The 20,449-nt window shown below is 38.3% G+C and overlaps 1 non-coding gene across 1 annotated transcript; it reads left to right on the forward strand.

Moving 5' to 3' along the window:
* Positions 1–20,010: 20,010 nt before the first annotated feature.
* Positions 20,011–20,117, forward strand: LOC120096870 (U6 spliceosomal RNA). Its single transcript, XR_005493676.1, has one exon. It is a non-coding gene; the product is annotated as a U6 spliceosomal RNA (small nuclear RNA).
* The last annotated feature ends 332 nt before the right edge of the window (positions 20,118–20,449 follow it).

Genomic DNA, 20,449 nt, shown 5'->3' on the forward strand with positions numbered 1-20,449 from the left:
TAATATCCTCAAGAGGTTACATATGGTTATTCAACATAGATCATTTCCTTTCTGTATGTTCAATACTTCAGTCATAATAATTTTTAGTGCTTTTGCTATGTTTGACTAATTGAAATACATATTTTATAATACATTTGCCTACAGTGACTCATATTTTCATTGTACTTACTATAATAAGAACTTTGTATCATTACTATATAGAGAAAAATTAGTATTGTGCCCCACGAACACAAATTACACTTAAGTATAATGGGAGGTTGGTTCTAGTTAATGGCACAGTAGGTAATTAGTACTAGTCCTCCCACCAAGAACAACTAGGAAAGCTAAACAAGATATTTTTAAAAGTAGGATTTTTTTAAACACATTAGAGATCGTCCAAGGCTAGAAGTTAAAATCGCTAAATCTTGGAGAATGCATGGAAATAATGAATTGAGTCTTACACCAGAGTGGTCCCACCCCCTTTTCCCTGTCAAGTCCAGTTCTGATATGTTTTGTTTTTCAGAAATTGTGATCTAATGAAGAAAAAGATATTCACCCTATACCTGCCAATTTGTTTCTATTGCTGTGATAAAGACCATGGTCCAAAAACCTGTGAGAAAACAGGTTTATTTCAGTGCATGTGTCCAGATCACAGTTCCTCAAGGCAGACAAACAGAAAATAAACTCAAGTCATGAACCTGGAGGCAGGAAGTGAAGAAACAGCATAGAGAAGTGTTTCTTATAGTCTTTCTTATCTTCTTTCTGTCTTGCTCAGTTAACATTTTATACAATCTAGGATAATCTGCCCATTGGGTGGCACTGCCTCTGGTGAGTTGGACTATCTGACATCAATCAGTAATCAAGAAAATTTTCCGACTGCTCCCAAACACTGTGGGAAAGAGATCTCACCACCGAGACAGGTGGGCACTCCTCAGACTGCAGAGCAGAAGAGACCACCAACACTGCCCACCCCTGCCCACATCCCTGGCCCAAGAGGAAACTCTATACGGCCTCTGGGTTCCCTTGGATAAGGGCACAGGAGCAGGAAATCTGCTGCATCTGAGACACCGCCTGAACCTGAAGAGACCGACCGGATAAACAGTTCTCTATACCCAAATCCCGTGGGAGGGAGATCTAAACCTTCAGAGAGGCAGACACACCTGGGAAAACAGAAGAGTCTACACTCGGACCACATCTCTGACTCCAGAGGAAAACATCAAATGCCATCTGGAATCCTGGTGCACAGCAGCTCCCAGATAGGGTGGCGCAGATCTTCCTGGTTGCTGCCCCCATGGAGAGCTCATAAGCAAAATCCCACGAGAAAACGTGAGGACAACAGGTAAGACCAACTTTTCTGCTCCAAGCGACCTGCCTAGTGAACTCAAGACACAGGCCCACAGGAATAGCTGAAGACCTGTAGATTGGAGAAACTACAGGCCCGAAAGCAGAACACTCTGTCCCCATAACTGGCTGAAAGAAAACAGGAAAACAGGTCTACAGCACTCCTGACACACAGGCTTATAGGACAGTATAGCTACTGTCAGAAATAGCAGAACAAAGTAACACTAGAGATAATCTGATGGCAGGAGGCAAGCGCAGGAACCCAAGCAACAGAAACCAAGACTACATGGCATCATCGGAGCCCAATTCTCCCACCAAAATAAACATGGAATATCCAAACACACCAGAAAAGCAAGATCTAGGTTCAAAATCATATTTGATCATGATGCTGGAGGACTTCAAGAGAAACATGAAGAACTCCCTTAGAGAAACACAGGAAAACATAAATAAACAAGTAGAAGCCTACAGAGAGGAATCACAAAAATCCCTGAGAGGATTCCAGGAAAACACAATCAAACAATTGAAGGAATTAAAAATGGAAATAGAAGCAATCAAGAAAGAACACATGGAAATAACGCTGGATATAGAAAACCAAAGGAAGAGACAAGGAGCCGTGGATAAAAGGATCACCAACAGAATACAGGAGATAGAAGAGAGAATCTCAGGAGCAGAAGTTTCCATAGAAATCATCGACTCAACTGTCAAAGATAATGTAAAGCGGAAAAAGCTACTGGTTAAAAACATACAGGAAATCCAGGACTCAATGAGAAGGTCAAACCTAAGGATAATAGGTATAGAAGAGAGTGAAGACTCCCAGCTCAAAGGACCAGTAAATATCTTCAACAAAATCATAGAAGAAAACTTCCCTAACCTAAAAAAAGAGATACCCATAGGCATACAAGAAGCCTATAGAACTCCAAATAGATTGGACCAGAAAAGAAACACCTCCCAACACATAATAGTCAAAACACCAAATGCAGAAAATAAAGAAAGAATATTAAAAGCAGTAAGGGAAAAAGGTCAAGTAACATATAAAAGCAGACCTATCAGAATCACACCAGACTTTTTTGCCATAGACTATGAAAGCCAGAAGATCCTGGACAGATGTCATACAGACCCTAAGAGAACACAAATGCCAGCCCAGGGTACTGTATCCTGCAAAACTCTCAATTAACATAGATGGAGAAACCAAGATATTCCATGACAAAACCAAATTTACACAATATCTTTCTACAAATCCAGCACTACAAAGGATAATAAATGGTAAAGCCCAACATAAGGAGGCAAGCTACACCCTAGAAAAAGCAAGAAACTAATCGTCTTGGCAACAAAACAAAGAGAAGAAAAGCACACAAACATAACCTCACATCCAAATATGAATATAACAGGAAGCAATAATCACTATTCCTTAATATCTCTCAACATCAATGGCCTCAACTCCCCAATAAAAAGACATAGATTAACAAACTGGATACGCAACGAGGACACTGCATTCTGCTGCCTACAGGAAAAACACCTCAGAGATAAAGACAGACACTACCTCAGAGTGAAAGGCTGGAAAACAACTTTTCAAGCAAACTTTCAGAAGAAGCAAGCTGGAGTAGCCATTCTAATATCAAATAAAATCAACTTTCAACTAAAAGTCATCAAAAAAGATAAGGAAGGACACTTCATATTCATCAAAGGAAAAGTCCACCAAGATGAACTCTCAATACTAAATATCTATGCCCCAAATACAAGGGCACCTACATACGTAAAAGAAACCTTACAAACCTCAAAGAACACACTGCACCTCCCACAATAATAGTAGGAGATTTCAACACCCCACTCTCATCAATGGACAGATCATGGAAACAGAAATTACACAGAGACGTAGACAGACTAAGAGAAGTCATGAACCAAATGGATTTAACAGATATTTATAGACCATTCTATCCTAAAGCAAAAGGATATACATTCTTCTCAGGTCCTCATGGTACTTTCGCCAAACTTGACCATATAATTGGTCAAAAAACGGGCTTCAACAAGTAAAGAAAGATAGAAACAATCCCATGCGTGCTATTAGACCACCACAGCCTAAAGCTGCTCTTCAATAACAATAAGGGAAGAACATCCACATATACGTGAAGTTGAATAATGCTCTACTCAACGATAACCTGGTCAAGGAAGAAATAAAGAAAGAAGTTAAAGAGTTTTTAGAATTTAATGAAAATGAAGGTACAACATACCCAAACTTATGGGACACAATGAAAGCTGTGCTAAGAGGAAAACTCATAGTTCTGAGTGCGTGCAGAAAGAAACAGGAGAGAGCATATGTCACCACCTTGACAGCACACCTACAAGCTCTAGAACAAAAAGAAACAAATACACCCAGGAGGAGTAGAAGACAGGAAATAATGAAACTCAGAGCTGAAATCAGCTAAGTAGAAACAAAAAGGAGCATAGAAAGAATCAACAGAACCAAAAGTTGGTTCTTTGAGGAAATCAACAAGATAGATAAACCCTTAGCCAGACTAACAAGAGGACACAGAGAGTGTTTCCAAATTAACAAAATCAGTAAAGAAAAGGGAGACATGACTACAGAATCAGAGGAAATTCAAAAATCATCAGATCTTACTATAAAAGCCTATATTCAACAAAACTTGAAAATCTGGAGGAAATGGACAATTTCCTAGACAGATACCAGGAATCGAAGTTAACTCAGGAACAGATAAACCAGTTAAACAACCCCATACCTCCTAAGGAAATAGAAGCAGTCATTAAAGGCCTCCCAACCAAAAAAAAGCCCAGGTCTAGATGGGTTGAGTGCAGAATTCTATCAGACCTTCATAGAAGACCTCATACCAATAGTATCCAAACTATTACACAAAATTGAAACAGATGGAGCACTACCGAATTCCTTCTATGAAGCCACAATTACTCTTATACCTAAACCACACAAAGACCCAACAAAGAAAGAGAACTTCAGACCAATTTCCCTTATGAGTATCAATGCAAAAATGCTCAATAAAATTCTGGCAAACCGAATCCAAGAGCACATCAAAACAATCATCCACCATGATCAAGTAGGCTTCATCCCAGGCATGCAGGGATGGTTTAATATACGGAAAACCATCAACGTGATCCATTATATAAACAAACTGAAAGAACAAAACCACATGATCATTTCATTAGATGCTGAGAAATCATTTGACAAAATCCCACACCCCTTCATGATAAAAGTCCTGGAAAGAATAGGAATTCAAGGCCCATGCCTAACATAGTAAAACATACAGCAAACCAGTTGCTAACATTAAACTAAATGGAGAGAAACCTGAAGCAATCCCACTAAAATCAGGGACTAGACAAGGCTGCCAACTCTCTCCCTACTTATTCAATATAGTTCTTGAAGTTCTAGCCAGAGCAATCAGACAACAAAAGGAAATCAAGAGGATTCAGATTGGTAAAGAAGAAGTCAAAATATCACTATTTGCAGATGATATGATAGTATATTTAACTTATCCCAAAAGTTCCCAATGGCTTATGTTCTAAGATCAAGAATCGACAAATGGGATCTCATAAAACTGCAAAGCTTCTGTAAGGCAAATGACACTGTGGTTAGGACAAAACGGCAACCAACAGATTGGGAAAAGACCTTTACCAATCCTACAATAGAGGGCTTATATCCAAAATATACAAAGAACTCAAAAAGTTAGACCACAGGGAGACAAATAACCCTATTAAAAAATGGGGTTCAGAACTAAACAAAGAATTCAAAGCTGAGGAATGCTGAATGGCTGAGAAACACTTAAAGAAATGTTCAACATCTTTAGTCAAAAGGGAAATGCAAATCAAAACAACCCTGAGATTTCACCTCACACCAGTGAGAATGGCTAAGATCAAAAACTCAAGTGACAACAAGTGCTGGTGAGGATGTGGAGAAAGAGGAACACTCCTCCATTGTTGGTGGGATTGCAGACTGGTACAACCATTCTGGAAATCAGTCTGGAGGTTCCTCAGAAAATTGGACATTGAACTACCTGAGGATCCAGCTATACCTCTCTTGGGCATATACCCAAAAGATGCCCCAACATTTAAAAAAGACACGTGCTCCACTATGTTCATAGCAGCCTTATTTATAATAGCCAGAAACTGGAAAGAACCCAGATGCCCTTCAACAGAGAAATGGATACAGAAAATGTGATACATCTACACAATGGAATATTACTCAGCTATCAAAAACAATGCCTTTATGAAATTCATAAACAAATGGTTGGACCTGGAAAATATCATCCTGAGTGAGCTAACCCAATCACAGAAAAACACACATGGTATGCACTCATTGATAAGTGGCTATTAGCCCAAATGCTTGAATTACCCTAGATGCCTAGAACACATGAAACTCAAGACAGATGATCAAAATGTGAATGCTTCACTCCTTCTTTAAAAGGGGGAACAAGAATACCCTTGGAAGGGAATAGAGAGGCAAAGATTAAAACAGAGACAGAAGGAACACCCATTCAGAGCCTCCCCCACATGTGGCCCATACATATACAGCCATCCAATTAGACAATATGGATGAAGAAAGAAATGCAGGTCAACAGGAGCCAGATGTAGATCTCTCCTGAGAGACACAGCCAGAATACAGCAAGTACAGAGGCGAATGCCAGCAGCAAACCACTGAACTGAGAATAGGACCCCCGTTGAAGGAATCAGAGAAAGAACTGGAAGAGCTTGAAGGGGCTTGAGACCCCATATATACAACAATGCCAAGCAACGAGAGCTTCCAGGGACTAAGCCACTACCTAAAGACTATACATGGACTGACCCTGGACTCTGACCTCATAGGTAGCATTGAATATCGTAGTAAGATCACCAGTGGAATGGGAAGCCCTTTATTCTGCATATACTGCAAAGTCATAAACATTTTCCCATGCTATTATATTTCCTTTAAAGGTATGGTTTTTTTGGTTTGTCATGTTTTTCTCCATCTTTATTAAATTGGGTATTTCTTGTTTACGTTTGAATTGTTATTACGTTTCGCGGCTTCCAGGCAAACATCACCCTAGCCCTTCCCCTTCCCCTGCTATATGAGTGTTCTCCTCCCCATCCTCCTCCCAATACTGCCCACCCAGCAATAATCCCATTCACTTGGGGCTCAGTCTTGGCAAGAGTAAGGTCTTCCCAACCAGAGCTTCCAGGGACTAAGCCACTACCTAAAGACTTTACATGGACTGACCCTGGACTCTGACCCCATAGGTAGCAATGAATATCCTAGTAAGAGCACCAGTGGAAGGGGAAGCCCTGGGTCCTGCTAAGACTGAACCCCCAGTGATCTAGATTGTTGGGGGGAGGGTGGCAATGGGGGTAGGATGGGGAGGGGAACACCCATAAAGAAGGGGAGGGGGAGGGATTAGGGGGATGTTTGCCCGGAAACCGGGAAAGGGAATAACATTCGAAATATAAATAAGAAATACTCAAGTTAATAAAAAATAGTTAGAAAATAAAATAAAGTACTACTCTGACTACAAAAAAAAAAAAGAATCCATAAAATGAACTGTGGAATCTTCCTCCATAGCTAAGTAAATTATCAGGATTGTTTTAGGCGTATCCCTGAATTGAGACTCAAAGAGACCATTGAGTGAAGGTGAAGTTTAGATTATGTTGGAGATCCTAAGATATTGGAAATGCCACAGTTGTGGGGTATCTTCTGACCAGGTGTGGGATGAGTCCAAGAGAGAGAAATTATTGCAGACATGTTGTGGTTTGCTCTGGAGTTGTCTGTGTTTTGATGCCAATTCCACTGCCCCAAGGACAGTTGCCTAGTCATTTACTCAGGACTCAGGTGACTTCACCAGAACCTTCTCCCCATTTAATTTGTAAAATACAGGTCAGGGCCAGAACAGGATAGAATGAGGCCTGTCATTGGATGAGAAGGAAGGATGGGCAGGAGAAAGGGTTCAAGGTAAGAGGAAGAGAGAGTAGGAGAAGACAGAGAAGCTGGGGACACAACATGGAAACTGATGTTAAGATTCTGTGCTTATCTTTACAGGTTGTTATGAGTGTTCTTAAGGTATGGATGTGTACTTGGCTTTGTATATTTAGGTGGGCAATTATATCTTATCAATTAGACCAAAGGTTATTTTGTTGTGTATTCTTTCATGTAGTGATTTAAGTGTAAGAGAGTGTGTGATGGCTGGAGAGCCTGGGTTGCTACAGAGTTGGGATGTGTATTTCTGTCATGGAAACCTGTCTTGGGAACTGGCAGGATAGAGAGATTGTTGCTGGCTCAGAGAGAGGCCTTTGGCAGTGTGATATGGAATGGAGCAGAGTGGGTGAGATGCTTTGCTGAGTGACATTAAGATATGTATCAGATATCTTGGGGCACCACAGTGCTGGACCAAGAGCGGGTAAAAAGACTGCTTTATTTATTTATTTTTTATAATTTTTTAACACAGACAACAAAGCTGGATGGAATTGGAAGTACTGAAAAAATGTTTTGGCATCAGAAATGGGAATGCAGAATTTGATTTGCCCTGCTGGTTTATGGTCTTGCACTGATTCAGTACTTCTTGACTGTGGTCATTTTCTTCTCTTTTGAAATACTAATACTTATTTTGCATCATTCTTTGTGGGAAGTATGTGATCAGTATTTTTACTTATACTTTACTGGGTCTTGCAATTAAGAGATTGCCTTGAGTTTCAGGAGAGACTTTGAATTTGGACTTTTAAACATTATTGAAGCTGTTATAGAAGTGTTATGGGAACTTTGAAAATTGGTCTAACCGCACTTTGACAAACAAGATGGCCTCAGTCCTGTGTGTGGGGCTTGGCAGAGAATGGAATCTTTGCTCTGGGGAACATTTTTTACCTAAACCTGTAGAGTTCAGCACTGTGGAATCAAGACTCACAGAATGAGGTAAAAAGTGGTTTCCTTGGAAACAGATGAAAACTATTTTTAGATGCCTCTTTCAGTCTGAGGGAGTTGAGAGCTGCCTATGTTTTAAGCCTGGATGCAAGTGTGAGAGTTCTAAGAATGAGGGTAACATATCATGTTTGTCCTTCTCTCTTCCATTAGAGATATTTGCAGATCTGTCACCCTTGACCATATCCAGAGATAACATCCACCAGGGAAATATAATATTTGTCTGATGTCTGTCTCATTCCAAATCTCCCACCAGCTCCTCCCAGTATATAAAAGAGAGGAATTTTTAACTACTATCACAGTCAAATCACTTCTGCCAATCACCTTTTAAGTACTGAAACCTGAATGTGAATGAGAGTGTGAAAGCACATAGTCGTTCTTTGTATGTTGTACATAACCTCAGAAGACACAGAGAGGAGCACTGATGAGTGCTCTAAGCCCTGTGATAACAATCAAAGATATTTCTGAGAAGGCAATTTATTTGCAATAAAATTATTTTTAAAACAAGTTCTTACTATGTAGCTGGGAAAGGGAACAACACTCGAAATGTAAATAAGAAATACTCAAGTTAATTTAAAAAAAAAGAGTAAGGGCTTCCCCTTCTTCTGGTGCCCTTACTAGGCTATTTATTGCTACCTATGCAGTTGGAGCCCAGGGTCAGTACATGTACAGTCTTTGGGTAGTGGCTTAGTCCCTGAAAGCTCTGGTTGGTTGGCATTGTTGTTCATATGGGGTCTTAAGCCCCTCTGAGCTCTTTCAGTCCTTTCTCTGATTCCTTCAACAGGGGTCCCGTTCTCAGTTCAGGTGTTTGCTACTGGCATTCACCTATGCATTTGCCATATTCTGGCTGTGTCTCTCAGGAGAGATCTACATCCGGTTCCTGTCAGCCTGCACTTCTTTGCTTCATGCATCTTATCTAGTTTGGTGGCTGTATATGTATGGGCCACCTGTGGGGCAGGCTCCGAATGGGCGTTCCTTCAGCCTCTGTTCTAAACTTTGCCTCCCTATTCCCTCCCACGGGTATTCTTGTTCCCCTTTTAAAGAAGGAGTGAAGCATTCGCATTTTGGTCATCCTCCTTGAGTTTCATGTGTTCTGTGCACCTAGGGTAATTCAGACTAATACCCACTTATCAATGCAGATTACTTTTTAATTAGACCTATTTTTACAAAGTGAATTTTGTCAATCTGCAAACAAGGGAGATAGTTTTCTCTCCCAGTGTCTTTTTAATTTATCATCTTAATTTTTTAATAGTACACACCTGTTTTTTATCTCCTTGATAATGTTTATTCCTAGGTGTTTTTTAGTTTTTTTGCTTTTGTGGATGAAAGTTTTTTTAACATTTTTTCCTCGACAAGCTTCTTATGTGGGGTGACTATTGATTTTTGGATGTTAATTATATATACCGCTACTATGCTGAAAGTGTTTATCAGGTGTAGGACTTTTTTGGAATGGATTGTGTCCTCTAACTAGGAGTAATTTAACTCCTTGCTGTCCTATTTGGATCTTTTCCTTCTTCATTGCAGCATATGTTTCAAGGTTACTAAACCATGTCAGAAGTAAAAGAAGAAGTGTTCATTATAGCAGAAATGAGAAGTTATATTTAAAGATGAAAATTATGAAATTATAGAGATAAGAAAAAAGCCTAGTATTTAACCCTACATATTGCACTTAAGAAAAGGAAATGAAAGCATGGCTTGTCCTCATTCATACAGAATTTGTTTCATAAGAGGCTGACATTGCATTTGCATTCTTTTAACGAGTCTTTTAGGACTTTTATTTGTTTGTTTGCTTGCTCGTTTTTTCTAAAGTAAGCATCAAGAATTCAAAATATCTAGAATTATTAATGTGTGTTATGTTAACCTTTGTACATTTGTTTTAAGTAGCATATAAAGCAACCAACCAAAAATTCATTGTTCTTCTGATTAATTTAAATGTTTTTGATGTTGCCTTTCCTAATTCTACTCCCAGATTCATTGAAACGAAACTACAATATTATCTTTTAAATGTCAAACATGGCTGGTGTCTCAAGCCTTCTGGATAATCATAAAATCAGTTCATTTGAGGATTAGAAAGGTTGTTTTCATTTCATATTTTATGTAATGCAAACTAATTTGAAACTGTAATGTCTATGAAAATTTGTAATTTTTTCCTTTCTCTTCTTTTCTTTTAATTGAGTATTTTATTTACAATCCAAATGTTGCTTCTGCTCTTAGTCTCCTGGAAGTTACAAGAGACTAAGAAAAAAATAAGTACTTTTAAAAACCTTATTACTAACAAACTTTGCTGAGCCTTCTAGAATAATTACATGGAAGTAGTTAGCACGTACATGTTTATTGACTATGTTCTTTCCAGATTGAAATAGGTCTCCTCATACTCACACATGAAGACTGATATTGGATACAAAATTAAACTATATGTATAAAAAACAATTTTTGTCTTTAACTAGCTGACAACAGTCACCTAACTTATGCATGTATGAATCGTACCACCTCAGGGAGGGAAGAAATGGCATGAAATCAGGGATTTCTGCCAATAGCTTTTTGGAGTCTCTCTTGTTTTTCCTTGCTATCTTACTTTCCCCAGTTTCTCACATTTCTATAATAACTATTTTTGTTGTCCTCATTGATAATGAAAAGAAGAAAAGGGCAATTTATTCAATGTGGACATGTTGTGAAGAGGGAATAAAGACATCCAGTGACACCCTTCAAGGCCCCTTTGGGGTCCTAATGTGAAGTGTTGAGTAAAGGAATCATGACTATCCAACCAGCCACAACACTGTGCTGCTCATCCATGCATGCTTCTATCATTGTCTCCTCAACAGGGTGGGCTAACAGTTTGCAAATCTCTTTACTAGAGAAGCTCTCCTTCTGGCTAGCCCAGGCTTTCAACGATCTCTTCTCTCCTCATGCAATCCTTAAGAGGATTCTGATTACTTGGTATCCATTGTTCCAGAAGTCTCATAGTTAAAATGAAAGGCACAAGTCTCTTCAAAATATTCATGTCCTGTACATGCATTGGGGTCTTGAAGAAGATGTGCCTAACCTGTGAAGACTTGAGGACTTGAGACCCCATGAACTGCACAAGGCAGGGAAGGGGCAGGGAATCATATTGTAGACAGGGGGAAGAGGACTGGGATGAGGGATGAGGGACTGTGGGAAGGACTGAACTGTAGAAAAATAAAAGTAATAAAAATATCCTCAGAAGAAAATATTTGTTTCCTTTCTAAGAAAGTTCCATTTTCTGCTTTCTGTTTCAGCTCCTGAGTCTTGAGTTGGAAAACATCTATTTCGGAAAGAAATACCATAAAAGAATACAAGTAGAAACCAAGGTTAGAACACATCCAGCTAGACTATAGCTCCAACGTTATAGAACCATTTTCTGTAACTAGTTGGATTTTGTTTAATTACTTTTGAAAAGACTGGAACAAACAATTCCACCTTGTTTTGAGATATGCTAGTATCAACTCTAAGATGCTCCTTCTTCAGCATCCCAAATAAATTCTGGGATTATAGACAAGTATGATTCAGCATGACTTTAATATACGTCTGACAACTTCACAACTTGTTTCTGAATAATATTCTCCAGAGACGTTGTTGATTATCTGGTTGGCACTTTGTTCTTTATTGACCCTAATTATAAGGATAAAATGTGTCATTTTGTTCTAATTTTAAACCATATGGGTGTAGGGTACAAGTATCAAGGATTTGGCTCAATAAACCCTTTTTGGACAAATTTAAACAACTAAGAAGTATAGAAGGAATAGAGTGAGTGGCTCTAAGATAAGGCATATGTGGGGATTTGTCTTGTAGTGTTCTGTAGTAAATGTCCTGGTTCCTTTGTAAAGATCTTTATCTGTGCAGAATATTAATGGACACATTGCAAAAGAACAACAAATAAGAAAACTAAAAAGTTTGGGAAGTGTTTTCCTCTTTCTTTTTTTCTTTTTTTAATAATTTAAGATTAGTTGTAGGTCTGAAGTGAAAGTCTAGGAGAATTATTCTATTAATATGTATGGGCCTTTTCTGTTTTCTGTCAGAAGACTTTTTTTCATTTAAAACTAATTTAACAATTAAATATTGCTTTCAGACTTACCAAAGTTCAATAATATTTGATTATCAAGAGGTGGCACTTGAGGTCCCTGGTGTTAGAGACTGTCTAGTTCTCTTTGCTGCTGAGAAGAGTCATAATTCAATTAGGAATACAAAACATAATACATGGAGAAGGTTAGCGACATGAATACTTCTAATTTAGAAGATGCTATGGCTGAGCAGTTTTTTTAAGCTTTATAAAACAAAGACTATATAATACGTATCACAGAAGAGCCAGCAATAGTTAACCTCAGTACATAGATGAATTACACAAATTTGCATGTGCTTAAAAAGCTTCAATTATTGAAAAAATTAGAATTTTTCTTTTTAAGATTTTAAAATATTTCAAAAAATTTTAAAGTTGGGGAATGTCATATATGAGTACTACAGTTATATCATTTTTTACTTTCTACTCTTTCCTTTCATCCCCTTGTCCAGACCTGTGCTTCCTCACAAACACATGACATATATGTGTGTGCATGTCTGTCTGTCTGTCCATATATAAAACCTACTTAGCCCAATTCTTATTATTTGCACATTAATGCTTTTAGTGCTGGCCACTTGGTATTGCATAACCAATTAGAGGTTCCATCCTGATTGTCTTTTGGAAGAATTTTTAACAGGACTATAGCATTTGCAAAACTCAAAAGTTTTAGCATCTCTCAGATTGATGCAACATTGTTTGTTATCATAAACAAGTTATTTGCAAATCTGGATCATATAGATAACACAAAGATGCATTTTAGCAGACCAAGCATAGATAGATAGATAGATAGATAGATAGATAGATAGATAGATAGAGATAGAGATATATATATATTGAATAGAAAATTTGTCTAAATGTCAGATTCTTTTCTCAGTTACTTTAAGTCTGGAAGATACTAAGAGGTCAGCACTTTATCACACATGCAATACAACCTCCCTAAATAGGATTGGTAGTATCTCGAAAGGCCCACGATTTCAGGAGTCAATGACTAAGAAAACTACAGAATAATGTTTGCAAGATCCAATATGACATAGAAAGATTTTATCACTAGTTTCAATTGTACCTTTAAAAAACAAAATTGGGCCTAGTTCTCGAGACAATTCTGTGAGTGAGAAGTGTTCCCCGTTAGTCCCTAATAACTTCCCAAGAGTTGTCTCTCCTTATCAGTGGTGATAGCATTGGGATGCTTTACATCTCTCTTCTCTTAGCAGAGGTTAGTTCAAGATATCCATCACGGCCCAGGGCTAAGGGGAATCACGACTGCACTGTAGTCTGATGTGCCAATCAATCAGGCTCTGGCGGTAGCCACCATTATTGATGCTTCCTTAGTCAGATTTGTCTGTTTAGAAGAACTTGTGATAAACAGCAGCAGCTACTGGGTATATATGCCTCAAAATTTATTAATATTTTCATGATATATAAAATTTAGATACCGAGACCTACTCATGGATATTTATGTATGGTATTAAAAGTTTCTTAGAAGTATTTTTAAATATACTTAAAAGATATTAACACAAACAGATACATAAATAAGCAGTGACTGTGTTAAGGTAATTTTTCCAAGCCCAATTCTGAATGTAAACAGCAGAAAGTATCGGATGTTTTCTCATAACAAAACATAAAATCTTGTCTTTTAGTTATAAAACATTATGAGATGAATATACAATGCCCTTATTCAAGTTTAAAATGTCAAAATATGGGCCACAGTTATTTATGAATACAGTCTTACATCTTTTCCTAGTTGCCAACAGGCAAATACTACAGAAAGCATAGAAATTATTCGGTAGACAAGCATCCATTTTACCCAGTTTGTATTTCAAGAGTCAAGAAATGAACAACCAAATCTCAGCATCCTTTTGCTTCTGAACTGCTGATGTCATAATTAACAGATGACCATGGAGAGACTGTCTCAAGAGTGAAAATGAAAACTCAATGTTCATTTTTCTGCTAAATGGAGATAACAGGCAATTGATTCCAGAGGAAGTCAGAAGGTAGGAAAATGCACATGGACTGAAATGACCCCAGAAGCTTCTGAGACCTTCCAGACTTTCTTCTGTTACTGATGTCACATTCGGCAGCTGGCACATGCCACAAAATGTGATTTTTAGTCCTGATCTGATCAACATCATTATTTCAGGACTAGAATGATAGCCTAAATCTCTATTAGCCAGGTTCAACCATGTATCATCTATAAGACAATTAAAACAAGTAAGTTAGTAGAGAAAGCATAAAAGGGAGGTTTACTAATTATAGAGACATTGGGAAGAGAGACATGACCCCCTAAACCCAATCTCCTCTGTAATACTTTTCAGTAAAGTCTTCTCTCACTTTATATATTCCCAACAGAATCCTAACATTAATCTTTATTTGCACAGGACAATGAACTTTAAAACATGGTTGCAAGTTGATCTTTGATTAGTGTAATTATCAGGCATCTTATGTCTTTCTGTGCTATAAGTGGTTCTGTGTACCACATATTTCAAAGAATTGGTTTATGTCACCATCAAGATCAAATAAGAAAGATCAAATTTTGCTGGCCAGGTTACCAGAAGGGGCAGGTTTCATGCCTTAATTGCTGTCTCCTGGAACATCTTCTTTATCATGTTTTCTAATGCCTCTCAGCAGATTGAATTGGGCCCAGTTACGTCATCTAAATTACCTAGATTACTTGAATTCAACTAATTATGACAGCAATGGGAACTTTAAAGAAGCCTTAAAGCAGCATCTACATTCATATTTGTAACCTAGTCAAATGCAGATATCAGTAGACTGGTCTATAGAGAGATTTGAAGTTTGGTCAGATACCATGCTTATATTTGAAATAAACACAGTAGATACAGTATACAATTAAACAGTGATGTAGACAGACTAAGAGAAGTCATGAGCCAAATGGACTTAACGGATATTTATAGAACATTCTATCCTAAAGCAAAAGGATATACCTTCTTCTCAGCTCCTCATGGTACTTTCTCCAAAATTGACCATATAATTGGTCAAAAAACGGGCCTCAACAGGTACAGAAAGATAGAAATAATCCCATGCGTGCTATCGGACCACCACGGCCTAAAACTGGTCTTCAATAACAATAAGGGAAGAATGTCCACATATACGTGGAAATTGAACAATGCTCTACTCAATGATAACCTAGTCAAGGAAGAAATAAAGAAAGAAATTAAAAACTTTTTAGAATTTAATGAAAATGAAGGTACAACATACCCAAACTTATGGGACACAATGAAAGCTGTGCTAAGAGGGAAACTCATAGCGCTGTGTGCCTGCAGAAAGAAACAGGAAAGAGCATATGTCAGCAGTTTGACAGCACATCTAAAAGCTTTAGAGCAAAAGGAAGCAAATACACCCAGGAGGACAAGAAGGCAGGAAATAATCAAACTCAGAGCTGAAATCAACCAAGTAGAAACAAAAAGGACCATAGAAAGAATCAACAGAACCAAAAGTTGGTTCTTTGAGAAAAATCAACAAGATAGATAAACCCTTAGCTAGAATAACGAGAGGACCCAGAGAGTGTGTCCAAATTAACAAAATCAGAAATGAAAAGGGAGACATAACTACAGATTCAGAGGAAATTCAAAAAATCATCAGATCTTACTATAAAAGCCTATATTCAACAAAACTTGAAAATCTATAGGAAATGGACAATTTCCTAGACAAATATCAGGTACCGAAGTTAAATCAGGAACAGATAAACCAGTTAAACAACCCCATAACTCCTAAGGAAATAGAAGCAGTCATTAAAGGTCTCCCAACCAAAAAGAGCCCAGGTCCAGATGGGTTTAGTGCAGAATTCTATCAGACCTTCATAGAAGACCTCATACCAATATTATCCAAACTATTCCACAAAATTGAAACAGGTGGATCACTCCCGAATTCCTTCTATGAAGCCACAATTACTCTTATACCTAAACCACACAAAGACCCAACAAAGAAAGAGAACTTCAGACCAATTTCCCTTATGAATATCGACGCAAAAACACTCAATAAAATTCTGGCAAACCGAATCCAAGAGCACATCAAAACAATCATCCACCATGATCAAGTAGGCTTCATCCCAGGCATGCAGGGATGGTTTAATATACGGAAAACCATCAACGTGATCCATTATATAAACAAACTGAAAGAACAAAACCACATGATCATTTCATTAGATGCTGAGAAATCATTTGACAAAATTCAACACCCATTCATGATAAAAGTCCTGGAAAGAATAGGAATTCAAGGCCCATGCCTAAATATAGTAAAAGCCATATACAGCAAACCAGTTGCTAACATTCAACTAAATGGAGAGAAACTTGAAGCAATCCCACTACAATCAGGGACTAGACAAGGCTGCCCACTCTCTCCCTACTTATTCAATATAGTTCTTGAAGTTCTATCCAGAGCAATCAGACAACAAAAGGAGGTCAAGGGGGTACAGATCGGAAAAGAAGAAGTCAAAATATCAGTATTTGCAGATGATATGATAGTTTATTTAAGTGATCCCAAAAGTTCCACCAGAGAACTACTAAAGCTGATAAACAACTTCAGCAAAGTGGCTGGGTATAAAATTAACTCAAATAAATCAGTAGCCTTCCTCTACACAAAAGAGAAACAAGCCGAGAAAGAAATTAGGGAAACGACACCCTTCATAATAGACCCAAATAATATAAATTACCTCGGTGTGACTTTAACCAAGCAAGTAAAAGATCTGTACAATAAGAACTTCAAGACACTGAAGAAAGAAATTGAAGAAGACCTCAGAAGATGGAAAGATCTCCCATGCTCATGGATTGGCAGGATTAATATAGTAAAAATGGTCATTTTACCAAAAGCAATCTACAGATTCAATGCAATCCCCATCAAAATACCAATCCAATTCTTTAAAGAGTTAGACAGAACAATTTGCAAATTCATCTGAAATAACAAAAAACCCAGGATAGCTAAAACTATCCTCAACAATAAAAGGACTTTAGGGGGAATCACTATCCCTGAACTCAAGCAGTATTACAGAGCAATAGTGATAAAAACTGCATGGTATTGGTACAGAGACAGACAGATAGACCAATGGAATAGAATTGAAGACCCAGAAATGAACCCACACACCTATGGTCACTTGATTTTTGACAAAGGAGCCAAACCATCCAATGGAAAAAAGATAGCATTTTCAGCAAATGGTGCTGGTTCAACTGGAGGTCAACATGTAGAAGAATGCAGATTGATCCATGCTTATCACCCTGTACTAAGCTTAAGTCCAAGTGGATCAAGGACCTCCACATCAAACCTGATACACTCAAACTAATAGAAGAAAAACTAGGGAAGCATCTGGAACACATGGGCACTGGAAATAATTTCCTGAACAAAACACCAATGGCTTATGCTCTAAGACCAAGAATTGAAAAATGGGATCTCATAAAACTGCAAAGCTTCTGTAAGGCAAAGGACACTGTGGTTAGGACAAATCGGCAACCAACAGATTGGGAAAAGATCTTTACCAATCCTACAACAGATAGAGGCCTTATATCAAATATATACAAAGAACTCAAGAAGTTAGACTGCAGGGAGACAAATAACCCTATTAAAAAATGGGGTTCAGAGCTAAACAAAGAATTCACAGGTGAGGAATGCTGAATGGCTGAGAAACACCTAAAGAAATGTTCAACATCTTTAGTCATAAGGGAAATGCAAATCAAAACAACCCTGAGATTTCACCTCACACCAGTGAGAATGGCTAAGATCAAAAACTCAGGTCACAGCAAATGCTGGCGAGGATGTGGAGAAAGAGGAACACTCCTCCATTGTTGGTGGGCTTGCAGACTGGTACAACCATTCTGGAAATCAGTCTGGAGGTTCCTCAGAAAATTGGACATTGAACTGCCTGAGGATCCAGCTATACCTCCCTTGGGCATATACCCAAAAGATGCCCCAACATATAAAAAAGACACGTGCTCCACTATGTTCATCGCAGCCGTATTTAAAATAGCCAGAAGCTGGAAAGAACCCAGATGCCCTTCAACAGAGGAATGGATACAGAAAATGTGGTACATCTACACAATGGAATATTACTCAGCTATCAAAAACAACAACTTTATGAAATTCGTAGGCAAATGGTTCGAACTGGAAAATATCATCCTGAGTGAGGTAACCCAATCGCAGAAAGACATACATGGTATGCACTCACTGATAAGAGGCTATTAGCCCAAATGCTTGAATTACCCTAGATGCCTAGAACAAATGAAACTCAAGACGGATGAGCAAAATGTGAATGCTTCACTCCTTCTCTAAAAGGGGAACGAGAATACCCTTGACAGGGAAGAGAGAGGCAAAGATTAAAACAGAGACTGAAGGAACTCCCATTCAGAGCCTGCCCCACATGTGGCCCATACATATACAGCCACCCAATTAGACAAGATGGATGAAGCAAAGAAGTGCAGACCGACAGGAGACGGATGTAGATCGCTCCTGAGAGACACAGCCAGAATACAGCAAATACAGAGTCGAATGCCAGCAGCAAACCACTGAACTGAGAATAGGACCCCCGTTGAAGGAATCAGAGAAAGAACTGGAAGAGCTTGAAGGGGCTCGAGACCCCATATGTACAACAATGCCAAGCAACCAGAGCCTCCAGGGATTAAGCCACTACCTAAAGACTATACATGGACTGACCCTGGACTCTGACCTCATAGGTAGCAATGAATATCCTAGTAAGAGCACCAGTGGAAGGGGAAGCCCTGGGTCCTGCTAAGACTGAACCCCCAGTGAACTAGACTGTTGGGGTGAGGGCGGCAAGGGGGGAGGGTTGGGAGGGGAACACCCATAGGGATAGGGAGGGGGGAGGGGGATGTTTGCCCGGAAACCAAAGATATTATTAAGTATTAAATAAATAAATAAAAAAAAGAAGTGAAGAAAGTCACATGTGCTCTGAAAATCAATTTATCTAAGTTATTTTTTCAAAGGAAAAAAATGCCAGTCTTCTAGTTCAATCATACTGTATAGAAGTCTGTCAAAAAATCTGATAGAAAAACCATATTTAAATGAATAAGTAAAATAGGCAGGGAGGGGGGAATCCTACACATCAATTAAGTTAAAGGACACACTGCTATTGCTCCTGATTTTACAGTGGTTGAAGATTTTAAAAGTTGACTCCAATGCCCTAGAGAATTTAGCTACATTTCTGACTTTGAATATTATAGATCTTTATATGAATAAAATTGTACCTCAAATTACACATCACAATGCTTCATTTCAGAAAGATAATAATTTACATATTTAGAGCAGATGGCTTGGAATTGGAAGCTGAGAGAGATAGGAACTGGCCATAGCCAAAACACACTCTCTAAGGCTATGCTCTTGACATCGCCTTCCTCCACAAATGCCCCTCCTCTGCTAGTTCAACATCCTTAGAACTCTTCAGTAAATTATGCATTGTTAAAATCATAAATTTCGTGTTTCAATGACCTCTCAGTGGTCACTTAGCCATGTATAATGCTAATTCCATGAGTACCAAGCATTCAGCGCACCAGCCTCTGGTGTGATTCAAGCCATAACATATTTTCAGACAGAAATCCGAATGCCTTGGTCTTAGATGGCCCAGATCCTAGCTATGAGTTGTAAATTTTTATTATTTACAATATGTACACTTTAAGATATTTGTGCTTTATTAAATAGTAGCAAATACAGATTAAGATATAAATAAAATGGCTTTTAAAACATTATTACCGTGCTCGCTTCGGCAGCACATATACTAAAATTGGAACGATACAGAGAAGATTAGCATGGCCCCTGCACAAGAATGACATGCAAATTCGTGAAGTGTTCCATATTTTTTTATGAAATTCATAGACAAATGGTTGGAACTGGAAAATATCATCCTGAGTGAGGTAATCCTATCACAGAAAAACACACATGGCATGCACTCATTAATAAGTGGCTATTAGCCCAAATGCTTGAATTACCCTAGATGCCTAGAACACATGAAACTCAAGACAGATGATCAAAATGTGAATGCTTCACTCCTTCTTTAAAAGGGGGGAACAAGAATACACTTGGCAGGGATAGAGAGGCAAAGATTAAAACAGAGACAGAAAGAACACCCATTCAGAGCCTCCCCCACATGTAGCCCATACATATACAGCCACCCAACTAGACAAGATGGATGA

This window comes from Rattus norvegicus, chromosome 14, assembly GCF_036323735.1.
Source record: "Rattus norvegicus strain BN/NHsdMcwi chromosome 14, GRCr8, whole genome shotgun sequence".
Classification (NCBI taxonomy): Eukaryota; Metazoa; Chordata; class Mammalia; order Rodentia; family Muridae; genus Rattus; species Rattus norvegicus.